The following is a 23,201-nucleotide window of genomic DNA, read 5'->3' on the forward strand; positions in this document are numbered from 1 at the left end:
TTGATCCTCCTACAGGTTGAATAGTGTTGGGATGTGTAAGCTCCTATACCTAGGGGCTCTTTAACATGCTTTATGGTGATATTTAAGGGATGTTTGATACGTTACAGTTTTACATGCACGTATATGTATTATGATATATATATAGATCGAGTCAAACGTACCTCGACATATCTTGCTATGTAAAGATCGGGCCGTATGTTCCACAGCATGTTATATGATATATGGATCGGTCTGTCATACCTTGGCATTGTTATATGATATACAGATTGGTCTATCATTCCTTGGTATTATTATGCGATATCCGGATCAGGCCGTACGTTCCTTGGCATTATTATAAGATATGTGGATTAGGCTGTCATTCCTTGGCGTTTACTTTCTATATACATGGATCAGGTTGTACGTTCCACAACGCTAATGGTATATATGTTCTTATGATGACAAAATGATGTAGTTATTACACAAGTCCCCGAATGGGCTGGATACAATACGCGATGATAGCATGTATGCCTTTATTTTATAAAATGCAGGTACGATAGATGGCTAAATATTATACTTGCCCCCTGCACCCCTATTTCAGTTGTTGTCTCAGTTATGGTGTTTTATGCTTTATACTCAATACATATAACATACTGACCCTCCTTTCCTCGAAGGGGCTATATTTCATGCCTACAGATATAAATGTTCATTTTGGAGATCTGCCAGCTTAGGGTTTCCACTCAGCGATGTTGGGAGTGCTCTACTATTCTGGAGCCTAGCCTTTGATACTGGTCATCTGATATATATGTTTGTTTATTCAGGGGTATGGTGGGGGCCCTGTCCTGCCATATCTTACCATTACTAATCTTAGAGGTCTGTAGACATTTGTATGTGGGTAATGTGTGAGTTTTGTGCGATTATAGTTGTACGATGTGTTGTAAATGTTATTATGCTATGGCAATCTTGTCGGCCGAGTTTCCCTTTCATAACATGATGCAAATAAAAGAGGCTACACGTGTATGAATATTGTATCACCCACTGGGTTCATGTGTTTGGTTCTTATATCTGATAGATACATATATGAGGGTCAGGATTATACCCCAGTTGCAGCCCACGGGGTTTGGTCGTGACACTGGGTCCATTTGTGTGGATCCAAGTATAGTAGCATGTGGTGACACGATAGTCTGTGCGTCATTATAAGTGTCAAGACAGGAGCTCAAAGCTCCAACAACATGCTGCCTCTCCTCTTCTTGTTATATCTCCTCGGTCACTATAGATACCCGAGTGGCCTCCTCAACCTCCTGGTTCTCCCTTATTTTTCTCTTCCTTGCCTCATCCTTGTCCAAAGTGGCATCCTTAATACGGTGTCTTTTGTCTTAGACCTCTTCAGACTCATTATCCGCAAAACAAACAACTAAGGTGGCTGAACAATAGGTAAAGCAAACTGCATAGGGGCTAGTGTAGCCAGGTGTGTGACCATTGCACAGAGTGCTCCTATATCAGTCTGAATGGCAGTAATGCCAGCAGTGTGCGAGGCTTGCAACCTCGCATTTACCCTTATCTTAAAGGCATCAATATGTGCTTGAATCTATCGCTCTAGATCAGCCAAAGCAGCTTCAAACTTTGCTACCACATGCTCCTCTGATTCGGTGATGGCTTTAAGGACCCATGGCTTGAGCTGCTGCACTAATTGGACCAATTCGGCCTCAGTCTGTGCTTGCTGCTACATCATAGTATGTAGAGACTTGGCTGAAATGACAACCAAACCTGTGTGCTATGGTCGTGGTAAACTAATAGAAGAGTCTTCAAAAATAGCCGAGGCAACCTCTGATAGCTCTACAGAAGGTCGCTGCTGGTCTATAACACCTGCGACATCATCTTGACAGGTGGCAGAATATGTATAAACTCCGGTAGCTGCACCTCTAGAAAGGGAGCACACTATTTTTTGATTGGGTTTGTATCATCTTTAATTAGCCCGCGGTCTATAGTACTATTAGCACTAATCGACCCTAGAAATCATTAAAACTATAGCATCCCTTCATAGTGAAAACACAAGACATGGGAATGAGATCGTGGAATTCCACGGAATTGCCCTGTCATGAATCTTTGAAATAATGATACTCACCACATCTACTTCATAAATATCCATCAAGCATTCAACGAGCACATCCCAATCCAATGTGAAATGGTTATCTGTATTGGTCAGACAGATTCAGTGTCTAACAATGGTCCACCAAAACATAGTCACAAACTTTAGTGATGCCTTCTTGATCGGTGTCGGGTGTGACACCTAATCTTATATGATGCCATACTATACTATATTACCTGCTACCTATTTAAGTAGCTTACAACGTTGCACCAGATCTTGCATGGCATTTTTATCAAGAACTACCCTCATTTTCTAATCAAACTCTGCTGTCAGGGTTGCTGGAGGAGAGTTTGGGCTATAGATGATCCATCAGACAGTCTCCTCGGATAGACTAACTAGGAACTCCCAAACCAATGTGGTTAAGAGGATTGGTTGTTCTTCTTCCTTTGCTTTGGAAGGAGCCAACTGCTTGATTTTGTCTGCGTATGAAGCGTAAAACTCTCAGACCATGTTGTTGTTGTAACTCCTGGTTGCCCAGCCATCCAATCTAGTCGGTGAGGACAAAACAAGTAATGAATCTCAGGAACTATTTCCAGCCCAGTTGTGATCACATAGGGCTCCTCAATAATGGGCCTCCTCAAATTTTGATGATCATTTCTCTCTTGCCCCATTCTGTAGAAATCTACAAGCCCGAGCATGCACCACCTCTTTGGTTGACCTCCTATGTGGATTGGTATAGATGGACACTTGGGCGTTGCCTTCCCTCATAAGGTATTCGGATCCTGATGTGGATGTTGGTATGGAATCATCATCACTCTCCTCCACCACTACTGAGTCTTTACATAGTGCTGGAGAAGAGACGACTTGGTTGGAGTGATATATTTGGATCTCATTAGTAATGGTGTCACGAATTCATGAGATGACTCTTCCTCAGAAGAACTAAGTTCAACATCTATGGACACATCTTTGAGGCATCATTAAAGTTTCCCATGGCTTGTTTCTTTGACGACATTTTCTTCCCACTACCCTGCTTCGGTGGTTGTTTTGGAGACATTGTACATGTGGAGGGAGAGTTAGGACACAAACATAACAAGAAAACAAGTACAAATGTAAAAGAAAATACTAGATATTCATAGTGTTGTGGTTCTATGAGGGTGAATATATGGTTCGTATAAGCGTAAACAACCCGTATACTCAACCCATGGACGTAATCTTGCAAGTGTTGAGTCTCTGAAGTTTGTTTACAAGAGTTTCTTATAACCCGTAGGGGTTAATATGGACCATAAAGTTGAGTCGTAGGCTAAATACTATATTACTAGAATTTATCAATTTGTTTTAGATGAGTTCAATGCACGAGACATAAATTGCTCTACGACCCGTACTTAGGCTTGTGTCCCTTGGTAAATATGAAAACTTAACCACTTATCTAAAGGTATCATTTATGAGGGGTAACTACGAACCGTAGAAGGATCTTCGAATCGTAGAAATCCCTTGTTTGAACCATGCAAGATTCAGTGATGATAAATATACTTCAAAAGAACGATTTCGTGCTTGTTTCTTGTTAATGAATCATACGCACAATTTTAAAAAAACCAGTGCTTGTAGTTAACATTTTAACAAACAAAAAACATCACAAAATAACCACCATACTCTAACAGTTGTTCTATTCTATTGACGATCAGTATAAATAAGATGTATAATAGTATACGAGTTGTAAGTAGGCTCGTACTAGTCCGTACCTAGGAAGGTTCCTAACTGGACTTTAAATCTACTTTGATGAAGTGTAATTATGCCTCGTAGAGTTGTCTACCACTCATATAATACCCCCATCTAGGAGATTTTCATATTCAGAAAGTGAAATTTCATAGGCAATTTAACCACCTCTATGTAGTCGATTAAGCATAAAATCTATTACAACTAAGAACCCTAATTAACGCATTTCAGTTGTGTTAAACCTATGTAAGCAATGTAAACATGAAATATATCATTGAAAGATCAACTTACCACAAGAAAGAAGGAAATCTGCTAAATATTAAACTAGGATGGACTTTGGTTTGGATATCCCTAGATACATAAATGAGTTAGGGGTTTTTGGACTATTGTTAGTTTTGAGCTTCAAATTGTGTGCATTAATGATGGATTTTGGTGAGGTTTGTTTGGAAGAGAAGAGAAAGAGTTATTATAACATTTCAAATAATTTTATTTTATGAGATTCAATTAGGTGGGTCGAGTCAGTTATATTACCTGCGAAATAGGCAAGCTATGACCCGTATGTGTAGACACGAGTCATAGGCTTGTATCGTCATTTTTTCAAAGGAAAAAAAACATACCTGGAGTCTACATATATAGGCTACTAGCCATAGAGATGTCTACGGGTTGTAGTGTAGACTCATAGACTTAAAACTACTTCTTGTATTTAATCTGAGGTTGACTAGTCAACTGTATGAGTCGTGTATGTTACTACGACCCGTATACTAGACTCGTGTATCTTTCTGAGTCCCTTTCGATTTCCAGTATTTCCAAGTCGGCATGGGCACGTACTCAACCTTTGGCCTATTTTTTTTTATTTTTGTGACTCTTATTTTAAACGGACCTTGAAAAAGTCTATGTTATCCTAAAATCTAACAAGTAAAAGTACATGACTAAATTGGGTTGCCTCCTAAGCAACCCTTTATTTAACATCGCGGCACGATGTGGATATACTTAGTTACATAGACTTCACTAAGCTTCCATGCATCCACGGTTTTGATTTCATCCTCTGTGCCCATGTATGCTTTGATTCGTTGACCATTAACTTTGAACTTCATACCATCCTTCTTATCTAGCTCAACCGCACAATGTGGAAAGATATGACTCACTCTAAGTGGTCTCAGCTATTTAGACTTGAGTTTTCCTGAGAATAAATGCATCCTTGAGTTGAAAAGAAGGACTAAGTCTCCGGGCACAAATGCTCTATTTTCACTCTTTTGGTCATGATATTTCTTGATTCTTTCTTTGTACAAGGCTGCGCTTTCATATGTATTTAGGAGAAACTCATCAACATCATTTATTTGATTCCCATGTTCAATTTCTTCAATGCCCACATAGCTTTGTGTTCCAAATCTATAGGCAGATGACAAGATTTTCCAAAGACAAGTTAATAAGGAAACATACCTATAGGCATCTTGAATGCAGTGCGGTAAGCCCATAGAGCGTCATCAAGATTCCTTGACCAATCCTTTCTATTTGCGTTCACCGTCTTTGCAAGTATTTGCTTTATTTCACGATTTGAGACTTCAACTTGTCCACTAGTTTGTGGATGATAAGGAATTGCTAAATTATGTTGAACCCTAAACTTTTCAAGTAATGCTTTGAACAATTGATTGCAAAAGTGGGAACCTCCATCGCTGATTATTGCCCTTGGTGTAGAAAAGTTGACTTCAGTCATAACTTTACGAACATGATCTTAGAATGGAATTCTGATACTTCAATAAGCTCTGTAGAGGACCATTTGCCACTCTTTGCAACAGAAATTTGACTCATAGTTGACTTTTGTCAACAATTTTGGAAAACACTCTTGAATGAAATTTCTGATAGTGCAGTTAGTTCTGGAATATTGAGTTTGGTCTAGAAAGACCCTTCATTCACTTTCTGAGACTTTCGATCTAATTCCGAGGCCCGTTGTGGAATTTGGATTAAAATGGCCCTTGTGTATGGGACCTACTTTTATTTTCAATGATCTCAATGGGAATTTCAACAGCACCATGGGGTCTGGAACATTGAATTTGGTGGGATAGCATATCTCATTTGCGTGCACGATATTCTGAACAAATTTCAAACACCCTGTCAAAATATTGGAACTTGAGGAATATCAGCTTTTTAGTTGATATTTGGTGCAAAAAATTGCTCTCTGCGATAGCGGTCCCATGGCCATGTTTGTTGAGGTCCATGAAATTATTCTCCGCGATTGCGGAGCCATGGCCGAATTCACAGAGGTATAAGTCTTAGGCCTCCATGATCGCAGACCTCTAGCCGCGTTCGCGAAGGTCAAGTTTATTGACCTCCGCGTTTATGGATCACTGTATCCACGTTTGCGATGGACAATTTCCTAGTGTTTTAATAAAGACCAAGGATGATTTTCAGCTTATTTTTCAACTTCAAACATCGATATTTCCTTCATTTCAAGATTAATTTATGCAATTCAAAGGTCCAAATTCAAGAGAATTTCATGTGGAATTTAGTGATAAGCTCAAAAACTCTAGGGGAAGCTTTGTGTGAGGTAAGAATTTGTAATTATCTATTAATTTTGTTATTTTCACAGTGGTATTTTGTTGAATTTGTGGAAATTGTATCTTGATCATATGAATTCCATTTTTAGTGATTTTTAGGCTAGATTGTGGGGTATTTTGTAAGGAATGTCGTGGTGTAATTTGTTGGAATTGGGGAGTGTCATTTTTTCAGAATTCACTAATCAAGAAGCTGTTATTTTCATCTTTTAGTTGGAATTTGGTAAAGTTTTGTTGCATGCTTGTTTTGCATAGTTTCCCAAACCCGTACTGTTTATCAAATTTATTTTTTGAGCTTGGGGAGATGTTTAGAACTTATTTTTTGGGTTAATTCCAAAATTTCAGATGCTTTCCATATTTCTCATTTTAGACACCAAAATTAGTTTGTCTCCAAATTTGATAATTTTAATGTCATAAAGACCGTATTAATGTTTTAATTCTATTATTGATAGCATGACAACATTCGAAGGCTGCTCAAAAGGGAAAAGCTTTAGTTTCATAAGTTGGAGTGCATGGTTAGCTTATAGGTAGGCTATGATTTTCCCTCATTAGATTGAGCATGTTTAGGCAATTGGATATTGAATTATATGAGTTGGGAGGGGTTTGGGTTTCAAGCATGCTAAATTCATAGATTCTATGTCGTAGGTGCTATTTTTAGGAAATTGTTGGACTGTTTAAGCATGGCTCGTATGGTTGTTGGTTGTTCCTATCCTATGATGAAAATTATGCCTGTGGTTATATGTTTAGAAGCATGTTTGGCCTTAGTCTAGGCTTACACTAGTGTTGCCTTGGACTTGAGCGATTTTGGTGCCTTTGGGCCATAGAACTTCTCCAACATCATTCTAGATTATTTGTTCCCTGTAGACTGTTATAGCAGACTGGAGTCTATTAATCTGAGCCTTAGATAGGTAGTAACTCATCTTTTGACCTTACCTCCACCACGCCTTATTCTCCTATCGGTCCTGTATCACTATGTTCTTGATTTTGGAACTTTTCTCGATGATTTAGGTTATATTTTGTTCGGGCTAGAGCGATGCATTAATGACACTCAATTTGGGGGTTCTGCACATGATGTATAGTTGGTCACTTATTCTAGTTAGGTCTGATTTCTTAGCTACAGATACCTAGTCAAAGTCTGTGGTCCAACTAACTTGAGTTTGGCTCCTTAGCTACAGATACCCAATTGGTGTACGTGGTCCAGCTTTCTTGTTTTTAACCTTCCTAGATACAGTTACCCAGTTATATCCTGCGGTCTAGCATACCCGTGCTTGACCCTTGGGTATAGTTCCCCCATTAAATTCTGTGGTATAGCAAACTCATATCGAATCATTAGCTACAATTGCCTATTGTAGTTCGTGGTCCAGCTTGCACCTGGTTAAATTTTTGAGTCTTAGATGTGGGTTGATGTGTTAGAGTTTTGAAATGGTTCGATTCAAGTCTGGGAAATGGTGATATTATTGAATTCCTTTTGGTTTTATTCATTTTTTCAGCTATTCTTGCATCTGTCAGACTTATGGGAGTCTGTGCAGGTGGTTAACCCTTATTTGTGCATGAGTGTACCCGTCAGGTTTATGGGAGCCCAACGAAGTTAGATTATTTCTCTTTGTTTGCTAGTACCCTCGTATACGTACCCTCATTTACTTCTTGCCCTATCTTTGGTTGTGATCTTTTACTCATATTTTAGTTTACTTTTGCTTATCTTGCTCAGTCGGCCTATGATGCCTACTGGATACCTGTTGTTTTGGTACTCATACTACACTATGCATCTATTTTGGTGATGTAGGTCCGAGTAGTAGCTACCGGCGTTGATTCAAGCAAGTTGCGGTCATGATAGAAGGCGTGGGTGAGCACACTACGTTCTAGATTTATTCGTCTCCTTCTGTACATATATTTTTCCTGTGTTTTGCTTTTTGAGATAGCTCTATTTTCGTGGTCCATTTTTAGGACTTGTACTCTATTATTAGCAGCTTTGTACATGTCACTTCCAGGTTCTGGAAGGAATCTTTTTTGTTTGTATGTATATTTAGTTGCTTCCGCTCGTTTATTGTATATTCCTATTATTAATTTATTGTTTTAGATAATATTGTTGGTCTTATGCCCTAACATCTCATTACTTGCAGTTCCGAAATATAGGCTAGCTTACCTGCTAGTGGGTCATAGTAGGCGCAATCATGGCCTGAGAAATCTGATCGCGACAAGGTTTCCTCGAAGAAGGGTAAGGCTGAGCTCTTCGACAACTATCCTCATCATTTGTAGCAACCCAAGAACAAAGTCTCAACTTATGCCAGAACCAAAAGATGCACTTGAAGCGACTAAGCAACCTCCTGGATGGTACCTTCTACACCCTTGGCATGTGGGATAAGTTTGAACCCTAACATCATCATTTTGGCACCTAGAGTTAGGCACCTTATCGTTGTGATACTTACGCACCGTATCATTATCAAAAGATAGTCTATCCTCAATCTGAGACTTCTTAGTCAGCAACCCCCGATTAAACTTATTGATTTGGAATCAAGAGTTAGACACCAAACTAGAAGCATACTTGGAAAACTTTCTAAATTTGAGCACATACTCCCTCGTACTCATATTACCTTTCTTGAGATTGATACACTCTAACACCTTTGTCTCCCTCAACTCAAGTGGAAAGAAGCGGTCAAAAAAAGTAATTTTGAAATTCTCCCAACTTATGGCGCCTCCTTCAACCCTTTTGGTCTTCCATTTATGGTACCACACTTGGGAAGCACCCTTGAGTTGGTAGGATGCCAACTCTGCTTTCTCCTTCGAAGACATCTCCATAATATCCACAATCTTATATACCTCACAAATAAAGTTTTTGGGATCCTCAACCTTCGAACCATGAAACATGAAAAGGTTCATCCTTCTGAAGTCTCTAACTCTTGAAGTAGTGTGATCACTTTTGGAGGAGCCATTACTCCTTGGTTGCCCACAATGCGAGCTAGCGCAGTGATAGTAGTCTATAAATCCTCGTTAGTTACTTGATCAGGAAGAGGACCATTAGATTGAGATATTTGTCTTCGTGGAGGCATTTGTTGAAAATTACAAAGAACATTCCTTAGGAGGGAAGGTCTTAGAGTACCACTCTATCGCACGATATAGATCATGAAAGAAGTAAAGATTTCCTAATACACCTCATAACCTCCTACTCATAAAGTGAAGTGCTTCACACCCATGAATAAGACTCTACTTGATGCGACATGTTGGAATCTCTAGGACACTTCAAACCTTGTGCTCTGATACCAAGTATGTCACGATCCGAACTAGTGCCTAGCCATGACATGGCGGTTAGGATTTCTGAAAAAAACCCAACTAAGCCTCTTAGCATATCATATGCATACATAAGGTAAATAATAAGCAGAAACTCATAAAAGTCCAGGAAAATAGCAAATCTAAAAAGAATCATGACAACATAGACTCCTTACACAATATGCCAACATGCCTCTACATGACAACATAGGAGGGGGCAAGGACATGTTCCTATCTCACCCTAAAGAAAGTAATGACATGACATGGGATATTCTTAAAACTTCATCGTAGTCTAGAAATTGCAATAAATGAGTCAGCTTGCCCTATAACTATGAGGACTCTCCACACAATCATTACAATAGATTACTAACTAGACACAAGAATAAGATGGAGCGTCCATCCCTACATTGTGATATAATATAGGCAATAAAGTATGCATTAGTACATTGGAATGTACTAAGTATGCAGGTGATGCAATGCATAATCAAAACAATGTTGTATAATCGCTATTTTAAATAACATAATACAATGGTTAGTAAAATCATAGGTAAACATGTAAAAGGTCAAACCACTTTAAAAAATAAGAGTATCATATAGAAGTGAAGGATAGGAGTAATCTTGTAAATCATCTAAGAACTGAACATATGCGGGAGACAACTATAACCAGTATTAAGACTATACGAGTTATAACATGGAATTCGATGATACCCATATAGAGAAGGGGGAGGCTACTTGCCAAGGTAGACTCCCTCCAACGGTATCATCATTAAGAGCTAAATGTGAATCCATTAGCTAGGCCATATTGGCTAACCTACGGTAGCAACGTAGTTTAAAGGACTAGAGGATGCTACTAGGGCTTAGTTTGATACCCCACCTCAAAGTCCTCTCGGTGATAAGTTAACATCCTACGAAATACATATCATAATTATAATATAGGCTTACAAGAGATAGAAATCTTATAACATCACATATCATCATGGCTGCCATACCAAATTCCCATAATACTAATGAACTTTGGTTTATAATAATATTAATCCACGATTATTGATGGTATTTCGGGTACCATACTAATCGGGACATACTTAAACAAAACATTCAAAACCATTGGTGTAATATCAGGATGCCATACATATCATATCATAATCGTAAACATATCATAGGAATAGCTCATTGTCATATGATTCATATAATTCGGGTGTAGGCCTTCCATCATTAGGGTCTTAAGTCACCCTCATTCAAAAAACTTGCTTACATACTTGAAATTCATGATTACAGCTTGTACTTGAAATTAGGGTAAAATATGAATACATGATCGATTGACTTGAAAATCATGAAATTAACTTGAAAACATGCATGATCATATACTTTATATCAACCCAAACATAATTCATACAGATAATATCATTTAGAAGTATAATTGAAAATATCCATAATTTATATAATGAACCCTAGAGATCAATGTAGTAAAATTCATAAAAAAATTCTTCAATTCAATGCAATAACCTTTAGTTTATATTAAAATAGACTCATAATCATCATTAGAATCATATTTATTGAATTGGAATGAAGATCATAGAACCTATAAAAATATATATACTTTAATTGATTGGAAAAAAAAGAGATTAGTTGGGCTCCATGGGTGAATACACCCTAGTATCAAATACCCACATACCTTGAGTGATAGGATTAAAGAATTTTGATAAATTTGAGAGTTTTGATGGTGAGCTTGAGTGAATTTCTTGGAAGTTTTCAATGGAGTCCTTGAGAGCTTTTGTAGAGAGACAAATATTTAAATAGGTGAATTGTGATTGAATGAATAAAATAAGAGCGTTAGGATAATTTATAGAGTAGAATTAGTCCCTACAAAGGTCCAGATTCATTAACTAAAAATTTAGGAAATGTCTAAAGCTCCCCCACAAAAATCTAAATTTGGAAACACATAAAACGTATTCAGCAGATGCATTTTATGTACAAAAGGGTGAAACACATTCCTCACATGTGTTTTATGCCTTATTTGTCTAAAAGTGAGTTTTGGCCAGAATTTGGGTAAATTTGCACTATGGGAGAGAAAGTCTGCGGCGTGGACTTGCTGCTCACCTTCCTATTTTATGCAATTCTTAAAAAAATCATCTTTCAGTACACGGGTCCTAAAAATCCATCGAGACCATTTTCCTGCAGGTTTTGACCCTTGATCGATATTACGGACTCAGATTTGCCAAAAAGATAAGAATAATGTGTTACGCAAGCGACCTATTTCCAAGCCATTTTTAAGGCACTTGTTAGCATTTTGAGGAATGTTACAATACCATCATAGAAGAATTATTTCATTTACTAGGCTCAAAATCTACTATTTATACTTGGGGGAGTTTAGTAACATTCAAAATCTAAGCTGAAAGCTTTCCGGTTCGCATGAACCCATAACTTCTGCACTACATTTGTCTCTAACTAGAAATTTCTTTACCGATTATTTTCTATCTTTTTGTTTTCCACTAGCGTAGTCATTATTAGGGGTCATATTGCTTTTTCCTACTGAGTGATTTAAATTGATAACGTACACATTTCTTAGAAGAGTGTCATTGTACTGATTGATTGTAACAATTAGAAATAGTTTTGTCAATGTACTTCAATTGTGCTGAACAGATGTGGTTCACTTCTTCATGTACGAAAAGTTGAATTGGGTAGAGAGTGTTTTCTTCATATGTGAATGTTAGATCACACATCCAAATCTGCTTTGAGAAAATAACTACTTGAAAAACAATAGTAAAAGGGTGAGTGACAATGTAAGGTAGCCTTATTTTATCCAAATAAATAAGTAAATACAAGGAAGAACTGGTGACTTCATCTATTACATTGTTCCTGAGTAGTGTTTTTCTTCTTGGGATGTAAGGAAATATATTTTATCCAAAGTAATAAATAAATACAGGGAGAACTGGTGAATTCATCCATTACTTTGTTCTCGACAAGTATTTTTTTCTTCTTAGGACCAAATAATCATTTTCTTTAAACTAAACTCAGACTATGAATTTTCTTTTGTAGATCATATTTTCAAAAACACATAGTAGTAGTTCTAATTTTGCTTGTGGTAATTGTAGGGAAGGTGGAAATGTGAAGAAGCCATTCAGTCCTCCACGAGAGATGCATATTTAAGTTACTCATTCCATGCTGCCAAAGAAGTGTGAAATCTTTGATTCCTTGCATGGTTGGGGTGAGAATAATATTTTGGTGCACTTAAAGCCTGTTGAGAAGTGTTGGAAGGCCAGTGACTTTCTTCCTAATCCTGCCTCAGAAGGATTTGATGACCAAGTCAAGGAGATGAGGGAGAGGTGCTAGGAAATTCCTGATGACTACTTTGTTGTATTAGTTGGAGATATGATCACAGAGGAATCTCTTCCAACTTATCAAAAAATGGTGAACACCCTAGATGACGTTCATAATGAAATAAAAGCTAGCCCAACTCCATGGGTTCATTGGACGAAGTCATGGGCTACTGAGGGAAATAGGCATGGTGACCTTCTCAACAAATATTTATATCTCTCTGGAAGAGTTTATATAAGACAAACTAAAAAGGCAATTTAGTACCTCATTGGTTCAGGGATGGTGAGCTTACTTCTCTGTACTATTCTTTTACTTTCTATGTTTCTCGGGCTCTCCAAAAATGATGCCACATATGTGTCGGATGCTTCAAAAATATAGTATTGTTGGAGGATTCAACCCCCACCCATTTATATTTTTGAAGAGTCTGAGCCACATAGGCTTCTGTTAAGCTTTTAAATCATCTTGGAAATTTATTTGTAAAATTTATAGAGACATCTGTGGCATAGTTATTTAATCAATAAACTGATATAATAGCATATCTATTTTAGAGTGTGTGTGGTATCTGTGTTGTGACTGTTTGTGTGAATAGCTTGCACATAAATGAGTTGTATCTCACACATTTAAAAAATTCTCAGATGTTTGTATAACTATTGATATATTAGAGAATTAGTTGTATTATATAGAAAAGGTTATGTTAGTACAATTGGTAAGCTACATTATGCTTTGAGCTCTCAAGTTAGAATTTAAAATTTACATGGCTTGAATTTGTTAATAGTCATGAGAGTGCTTTCTCTTAATGCATTTGAATGTGGGTTCTATTTAGATACTAGTTTTAGTTCTCGTCCTATAGGAAGGTATTTTAGTCCCTTTATCCCCCTTTTATTATCCATTCCCCCACCTCGAAGCCTTGTGAACATGGAGATGATTAATTTATTTTGCGTTATGTACTTGTGTATCGCTAGATCTTGAAGAATAAATTTGTTTGAGTCCTGAAATCTGCTTCATTTTGCACACTAGTTTGCCTATCTAACCAAGGTAGTTGAGCATTGTCTATTTTTCCTTATCAATATTATTATTATTTATCTCCTATTATATTATTCTTTGATTGTTATTACTACCTGTAATTTCCTATGCTTCGGTTATTGTATTAGTTTTTGTTGCTAGTGTTCTTTCGCCATTATTTTTATCTTTGTTTTTTCAATTAATCGGAGTTCATGTTCGCTATATATTCCATTTAGAGATTTGAGGTACATGATTAACATGTTGGCATTTTTTTAATTAAGAAGCATGGTTTTAGCTGTTGATAAGGTAAACAGAAAACCTGAAATGCAATTGTTATATAATAATCCCTTTTTGACTAAGATTTTCTCACTTAAAGTGCTCATCCTTAAAATTGATCTTTTGGTCATGCATTTGATGCTTAACTTTTAGGATCCATGAACTGGAAACAACCCATATTTGAGTTTTATCTACACTTCCTTCCAAGAGAGGGCTACTATCATTTCTCATGAAAATACAGCTCGGCATGCTAAGGATCACGGGGACATAAAACTAGTACAGGTTTGTTGTATAATTGTTGTTGATGAGAAGCGCCACAAAACTGCATATACCAAGATTATGGATAAGGTATTTGAAGTTGATGCAGATGGAACTGTATTGGTTGTTGCTCACATGATGAGGAAAAAAATCTCGATGCCAGCTCATTTGATGTATGATAGCTGGGATGACAACCTCTTCCAACATTTCTCTATTGTAGCTCAACGCCTTGGTGTATACACGATAAAGGATTATGCAGATATTCTTGTATTTCTGGTGGGATGATGGGAAATAGAGAAATTGACTGGTCTTTCTGGTGAAGGACACAAAGCACTAGATTATGTATCTGGTCTACTTCATCATATTTGAAAATTGGAGAAGAGGGCACAAGCAAGGACAAGCAGAAGGCTCTTGTTCCTTTCAACTGGGCATTTGTTAGAGATATAAAACTTTGAATAGTTGTATGTTTCATGGTTATGCTTGTTTTCTGATACCAATCACCCATAGGAATGCTAGTAAGTAATTTTAGGTTATGGTATCTATCAAGTTAGTATTTGTAAGGAAGATGCTATGGAGAATCTTGTAGATACCTTAAATTTTGTTTTTTGGCAATTAATTTTGGGTCATATCAAGAAAATACAGCGTTTAGTTTTTACCTCCCCTTTTAGAACATGTAGGTTCTTTATATTTGTTACAAGTTTGATTTATAAAATGTTGAGTGGTTATGAACTATAAGAAGTTTAATGCTACATATTGTTTTTTTTTGTACTACGACTGAAGTGATTGTTTAATATAAATCCTAATTATCTCAAGAATAATCTTTAATGTTTGGGGTGTGTTTGGAAATGCAACTTTGAACATTGTGGAATTTCATTTCTTTATAAATAATATGATGATGTAATGACCCTCCAGATTATTTATAAATTTAATCCTTCATTCCTTCGTTTAGAGTATTTTTTGTAGTGACCCCAAGTCATTTATGACTTGCTGGCATTGATTGTTCGATCGCCAGGTCGTTCGTTTGGATTTTAGGCCCGTTTCCCAATTTTGAAGCTTTTATAACCTGAAAAGTTGACTTCGGTCATAACTTTAAGAAAATGACCTCAGAATAAAATTCTGACTGTTTTATTAGTACCAAAGAGAAGTCTTGTCACTAAAGCGATTGGTCTTTTAAGTGATTAGGTTTTGCTACAATGATGCCCTCCTTTTGGCAGGTGTCACTTAAGTGATCACCGGGGGGTTGCTAAAGTGATATTAGAGGGTTGGTCTTAAGAACCAATTTCCAGATTTCTCTCCAACTTTAAACCTTGTTTTCTCCTTCAATTCTTAGGTGATTTGGGTGATTTAAAATGTTAAATTCTGTAGATTTTGAGGAGAACCTAGTGGTGTGTTCATAATTAGGATTTGAGCTTTGTTTGAGGTAAAAATTGCTTTTTCCCTACATTTATAAGTTCTTAGGACATGAAGTTGATCATTTATGCATGTTAGGTTTGGGTCTTCTTTGGTGTGTGAGTTGTGTTCCCTTATGGAACATGAGCTGAGGTAGTAGTTGGAGCCTATTTTTAGATTCAATTCCATGAATTACGAAGCGGATCCCATAATTCTCAATTTTTGACACTAAAATTGGCCCATCTCCGAATTCTACAATTATAGTGTCATAATGACCATATTAATGTTGTGATTCTATTATTGATTGTATGAAGCATTCAGAGGCCACTCTGAAGGGAAAAGCTTTAATTTCATGTGTTGGAGCATGCGTGATTGACCTATAGGTAGGCTATGATTTCTCATCATGAGACTGAGCATGTTTAGGTAATTATATATTGAATTGTATGAGTTAGAGGGGTTGGGGTGTCAAGCATGCTAAATTCCAGAAATTTATGTCCTAGGTACTATCTGGGGAATTGGTGGACTGTTTAAGTATGACTCCTGTCATTGTTTATATATGTTGTAAGCCTGTGGTCTGTGCTGTGCCTTTTGATTATATATTTTGGAAGTATTTTACCCTTAGTTTATTCTTAGACTAGTGTTGACTTAGACTTGCATCATTCTGGTATCGTTGGGCCTTAGAACTTCTCCAACGTTATTTTGGATGATTATCTCCCTGTAAACTGATGTAGCAGACTTAAGTCTGATAGTTTGAGCTTTAGCAAGACATTAACATAGCTTGTGACCTTACCTCCATAATGCCCTATTCTCCTAATGTTCATGTATCACTTTGTTCTTGATTTTGGAAGTCTCCTTAATAATTCATGTTCTATATGATTCGGGCTGGAGTGGTGTGTTGATTGAACTCGATTCGAGGGTATTCCTTGTGATGCTCGGTTGGTATGTCTGCGGTCTAGCTCACCCGTGTTCGACCCATTAGCTATAGTTACCCAGTTGAAGTCCGTGGTTGAGCTTCTTTGTGTTGACTCATTAGCTATATTTACCCGGTTGAAGTCCGTAGTCTAGCTTACACATGGTTCTATGCCTGATTCCCTAAGGAATCTTTGGTTGAAGTCCTTATTTACCCTTAGCATTAGGTTAAACTTCAAGCCTTTACAACGGTTGGGTTTAAGTCTGGGAAAGTGGGTGATACAACTACCCAGTTCAAGCCTATGGTATGTCTTACTTGTGTTCGGCTCCTTAGCTATAAATACCCAGTTGAAGTCCTTGGTTTAGATTATTTGTGTTCAGGCTCCTTAGCTATATCAGTTGAAGTCTATAGTCTAGCTCACCTGTGTTCGACCCATTAGCTACAGTTACCTAGTTGAAGTCCGTGGTTCAGCTTCTTCGTGTTAACTCATTAGATACATTTTCCTGGTTGAAGTTCATAGTCTAGCTTACACATGGTTCTATGCCTGATTCCCTGAGAAATCTTCGTTGAAGTCCTTATTTACCCTTAGCATTAGATTAAACTTCAGGCCTTTAGGACGGTTGGGTTTAAGGCCGGGAAAGTGTGATATTGTGGGAATCCTTTAACTCAGTTTCTTTTTACTTTAGTTATCCTTATTTTTGTTGGGCTTATGCGAGTCCATCAAGGTAGTTACCTTATACTTGTACATGAGCATACCAGTCGAATTTATGGGAGCTCGATGGATTTAGTTAGATGCTTTCTCTTTATTTTTCAAGTATGCTCGTGTACATGCCTACATTTACTTCTTGCCTTATCTTTGATTGTGAATATTTACTCGCACTTCAGTTTACCTTTCTTATCTTGCTTAGTCGGCCTATGATGCCTACTAGGTACCTATTGGTTTAGTAATCATACTACACTCTTATTTGTTTTCGTGATGCAGGTCTGAGTACTAGCTACCGGCATTGATTCGAGCCAGCTATGGTTGTGATCGGAGGTGAGGGTGAGCATATTTCATTCTAAATTTACTTTTCTCCCTCAATAAAAATATTATGCATGTATTTCACTTTTTGAGACAACTCTTTCTCTGTGGTCCACTTTTGGGACTTGTACTTATTTTGTAGTAGGTTTGTACATATGATTTCTAGGTTCGGGGAGGAATCTTTTAACTTGTATATTTATATCTTTGGTTTCGTCCATGCATGTATGTTCCTATTGTTTCATAATTGTTTTAGATTGAATTGTTGGTCTTCTACCCTGACATCCCATTACTCGCAGTTTTGGTATATGGGTCATTTTGCCTACTGGTGGGCATAGTAGTCGCCATCATGACTTGAGAAATCGAGTCATGAAAATTTGGTATCAGAGTTCCAGGTTTACCGATCCCACTTGTACAAAGCTTACGGTTAGTAGAGTCATTCAGATAGGCATGGAGATGTCAGTGACTTATCTTTGGGAGGCTACAGGATGTCTTGTAGGAATGTATCTCTTTTGTATCTTATCATGTAGTGTGTGTCTTATCAATTTCTGGAAATTTTACTTTTTCCACTCTCATACAGGATGTCTCGCACAAGCACCAGGGCTGCAACACCTTCCCAGGATAGAGATCAAACTCCAAAGCCAGAAGGGGAGCGATCAGTAACTCGAGTACATCAGCATCCGGTGGGCTCGAGATCAGCCCATCTACCGCCTAAGCCAGTTGTAGCTCCGGACTTACAGGCGATGTTTGCTTAGATTTTGGCTGCTAATAATGGTATATAGCAGGCCCCTATCACTTTAGGGCTATAGGATTAGCCTTCACAAGAGGCACCAGTTGTTCAGCAGCCACATGCACCTGCCACTTAGCTGGATAATTTGGAGGGCGTCATGCTGCTTTGGGAGCAAAAGATGATCGGGTGTTCCTTAGACTATCACCATCGAGGTTTTCTGGGACTGTAGGTGAGGATGCCTATGAGTTTCTACTCACTTTCCTAGAGCGACTACAAGGTCTAGTAGAATCAAAAGGAGCGGACTTCACTGCTTATCAGCTAGATGGCCTCGCCTAACAGTGGATACATTCATACTTAGAGACCAGGTCAGGTGGGTCTCCACTGCTGATATGGGCTAAGTTTTTAGAGACCTTCTTGGCTTGTTTTATTACTAGGAGCACCAGAGATCATTTCTCACAGTTGGAATAGGGCTCCATAATTGTGTGAGAGTACAAAGCCCGATTTCATGAGATCTCTAGAGGTGCCACCGTGATCTTACCTAAAAAAGATGAGAGAGTTCACTTCTTTATTAGAGAATTGAGGCTCTTGCTATGGATGGAGACTCGGTCTTTTGTCTTAATAGATTGCTTCTTTCTAGAGATGCTAGACCATGACCATACACTTGAGATGCTCCATCACGAGGCCCAAGGGTGTGGTGGAAAGAGAGATAGATAGGATGATGGTCCGAGTGAGTGCCTCTTTAGACATCGGGATTCCTATGATATATCTCGCTAATGATTTCAGCCAGATCAGTCTAGCCTCCCCTTCTAGGATTCCCTTTAGACTTCAGAGGGTGATTAGCACCGTCACGTTGGCTATAGTACCAGTATGAGTCAAGTTGAGGCAGTTCACAATTGGGTTCTTCTGGCTGAGGTGGCTCACCTCCAGCTTTTAGCCGACATTTGCAGGGGTACTATGAGTATAGGGAGATAGATCATTGGTCCTGCGAGTGCCCTTACCGCAGGCTAGCCTTAGTTTCTCCATAGGCAACTTGATATGTGCCAGTACCAGCACCTCCAGTTACAGGCGGAGGCCAAGGACAAGACCGCAGGGGTGGTCATCAAGGTGCATGGGGAGGTGCTTGGGGAGGTAGGTTAGGAGGCAAAGTCAATGCTCAGGGTAGAGGATCCTTGGCCCACCTTTATACAGCTCCAGCAAAAGCAAAGTCTGAGGCCGAGGACAATGTGATCACATGTACGGTTTTATTAGGCAATCAGCCTATTTTCGATTTATTTGATCCCGACTCCATATATTCTTATATATATGTGCCCGTTGACTGAGTATGAGTCTGAAGCCCTTAGTTGAGCCATTATATGTTTCGACCCTGGTAGGTGATTCTTTAATAGTGGATCATGTCTTTAGGTTCGTGTGGTGACTATCTAAGGGCATGACACTAGGTTTGATTTCATCTTACTTGATATGGTAGATTTTGAGTTGATTTTATGCATGCACCAGTTATCCCCTCATCATGCGGTCTTGGTTTGTTATTCCAAAATTCTTACCTTAGCCATGCCTAAAATTCCGCCAGTACTATAGTAGGGCTCTTATAATAGCACGCTGGTTTGGGGTGATCTCTTTTGTTCAAGCTCAAAAGTTAGTGGCTAGTGGATGTTTGACATACTTGTCTTGTGTTAGAGATGTGAGTAGGGTGGGACCTACAGTTAATTCAGTACCAACAGTTTAAGATTTTGCTGATGTGTTTCCTGCCGATTTGACTGGCCTCTCTCCTAACCATGATATTGAGTTTGTCGTTTATGTAGAGTTGGGTACTCATCCTATTTCCAACCCACCATATCGTATGTCTCCCGCAGAGCTCAAGGAGCTCAATGCTCTGCTTTAAGATCTCTTGGATAAGGGATTCATTCAGCCTAGTGTATTTCCTTGGGGTGCCCCAGTCTTGTTCGTTAAGAACAAAGATGGTATTATGTGGATGTGTATCAATTACAAACAATTAAACAAGGTGACGGTGAAGAACCATTACTCCATGCCTAGAATCGATAACCTATTCGACCAACTTCAGGGTGTTGTTGTGTTTTCTAAGATTGATCTGAGATCCAACTACCACTAGTTGAGGATTAGGGCAGTGGACGTCCCTAAGACTACATTTAGGATTCATTATGGCCAATATTATTCGTAGTGATGTCTTTTGTGTTGACTAACGCCCATGTCGCATTCATGGACTTAATGACTTGGGTTTTTAGGCCATACTTGGACTCGTTATTCTTAGTCTTCATCGATGACATTCTAGTATACTTGCTGAGTGGGGAGGAGCATGAGCGGCATTTAAGAGTAGTGTTCCAGAATTTGAGAGATCAGTGGCTTTATGCCAAGTTCTCAATGTGAGATTTTTGGCTTCATTCTATAGTATTATTGGGGACCGTAGCATCCAATGATGTCCTTATGGTAGATCCAGTGAAGATTGAAGTTGTTCGTGATTGGGCCAGACCCACCTTTATGACTGAGGTTCGTAGCTTCATTGGATTGGAATGGTACTACAGGCACTTTGTTGAGGGGTTTTCTACTTAGGGGCACCTGTGACTCGATTGACTCGCCAAGATGTCTTGGTACACTTTACTCTACTTGATCTAGTTCTACCTCATTCGAGGATGAATGTTTCTGATCTTGGGTGCATTTATGTATCAAAAAGCCAAAATAACCCATGTTCATAGAAGAGTTTGAGAATAAATTCTTATAGTTTAATTCATTTTTAGAATGCTTGTGTCTGAAAAAGCTAACTATCATGATTAGACACTTTCAGGGCTTAACAAAGAAGAATGGACATTCAAATGGTGATTGGATTGAAACTAGAGCTAAAAGGAGATCTTGGGAACAAATGTGAAAGAAATACACCATGATAAAGTCTGTCCGCATCACGCAGTCAACTGGAGCCATTTATTTTCAACACTTGAAATTTATTTGGCTAAATAAAGGAGTATGCGCCAGTGGATAGAAAAAAATATGCAGAAAAAGAAAATGCAAAATTACACTATGCAGAAACATCTCCACATCGCAGACTTCACTACAGGGGTTGAAACTTCTTATTTTTCGAGGCTATAAATAGTTTACTTGTATTTTATTTTAAAACATTAATTTTTTATTTGACGTTTTAACAAAGGAAGACGAAAGTATAACTCTCCTATGGATTTATTTCTTCTTCTATTTTATTTGTAAGTTGGATTTTCATGCTATTAATTATTTTTTGGATTCTGTTAAACATTATGAGTGGCTAAAATCCCTTATTCTAGGGTTGTATTCACAGGATGAAGGTTTTAATAGATTTTCTTTGGTTGAAAATGGTGTCTTTCATATAATTGCTCTTATATTCTCAATTATACAATTTTAATGCCTGATCAATATTAAAATATATTAGTTGTCTACCAGAACTTGAGAGACGGAAGGGAGATATAATAGTAGAATATAAGGAGTATGTTTATTCTAGAATTGCCTATGATGATTCGTGTATAGGATGTCCGTATAACATACCTATACACCATACTTGGTTATTAGATAGGATGATATGTTTAAAGCATCTGTGTTGGTTCATGTCTATCCCCGCTCAATGATGGAGTTATCCTGTTAACATAAGTAGGCAATTAGAGGTCAAGAGACCATAATTATAAAATCAATCCTGTAAATCAGTAATTGAAAGACACATGAAATGCCAAAGTGAAGTATGCTAGACCCAAAATCTGCAAGTGCTACAACCCTGGAATTATTTACTCATTCGATCACAACTCACTGAATTGTTGAACTGTTTCTTAATAGTGGATTTAATAACTTAGTAGACAATATAATTGAAATCAACATTATACAAAACACGCGAAAAATTTAGTTAATTGAAAATATTACTCCCTCTTGATTAAAGTCTTTCGGGTTCGACAATCTAGTTCTGAAAGGAGCCACTATATTACTTATAAGGCTACGTACACTTGTGTGTGCTTTGGTGGCAACACGTTTTTTGTGCCATTGCCAGGGACTTTAAATTTGGCAATTATTTATTTTCAACATTTTTTAGTTGTCTGTTCTAGTGTTTACAACTTGATCTTAGCTGTGATTTCTTGCAAGGAAATTTGCGAAGGCAAACTAGAAAGAAGTGGGAATATTGTAGAGACGTTAGCTGAGCCTAAGAGATTTCTACATCAGCAAAGGAGGAGAGCAGCTGCTCTATATCTAGTACTACAAGTCAATTTGGGTGATGAAAATGAAGTGCCTGTAGAGGTCCCAGCGAATATGGTAGCTAGGACAGTGCATGATGTAGCAGTCTTACTCACAGCAAATGTAACCTCTCACATTCAAAAACCGCTAGCTGGAGAAAGGTTTGACCAAAAAAAGAATATGGATCAATTGTTGCACACTAATGGGCAGTTCACGAGGTTGCTTCATGAAGATCTCCAAGTCCACATTAAGAACTCTCTGGAAATCAGTGCCACTTACACTCAAACTGGAGTGTCTCCTGACTAAGTGAGACTGACCCTATTTCCATTTTCTCTATTGGGAAAGGCTAGAACGTGGTTAAAGTCGGAACCACATGGAATGATTTGGCTAACAAATTGTTGATCAGGTTCTTTCCTTTGGGGAACACAACAAAGATAAGAGCCAAAATACTAAGCTTTAAGCAGAACTCGGGTGAAAATTTATACCAAGCCTGAGACAGGCTCAAATATCTACTC

The 23,201-nt window shown here is 37.9% G+C and overlaps 1 pseudogene; it reads left to right on the forward strand.

Moving 5' to 3' along the window:
• The first annotated feature begins 5,970 nt into the window (after positions 1–5,970).
• Positions 5,971–14,900, forward strand: LOC129894757 (stearoyl-[acyl-carrier-protein] 9-desaturase, chloroplastic-like; annotated as a pseudogene).
• Positions 14,901–23,201: the final 8,301 nt, after the last annotated feature.

The sequence above is a fragment of the Solanum dulcamara genome, chromosome 7, assembly GCF_947179165.1.
Source record: "Solanum dulcamara chromosome 7, daSolDulc1.2, whole genome shotgun sequence".
NCBI classification, from domain to species: domain Eukaryota; kingdom Viridiplantae; phylum Streptophyta; class Magnoliopsida; order Solanales; family Solanaceae; genus Solanum; species Solanum dulcamara.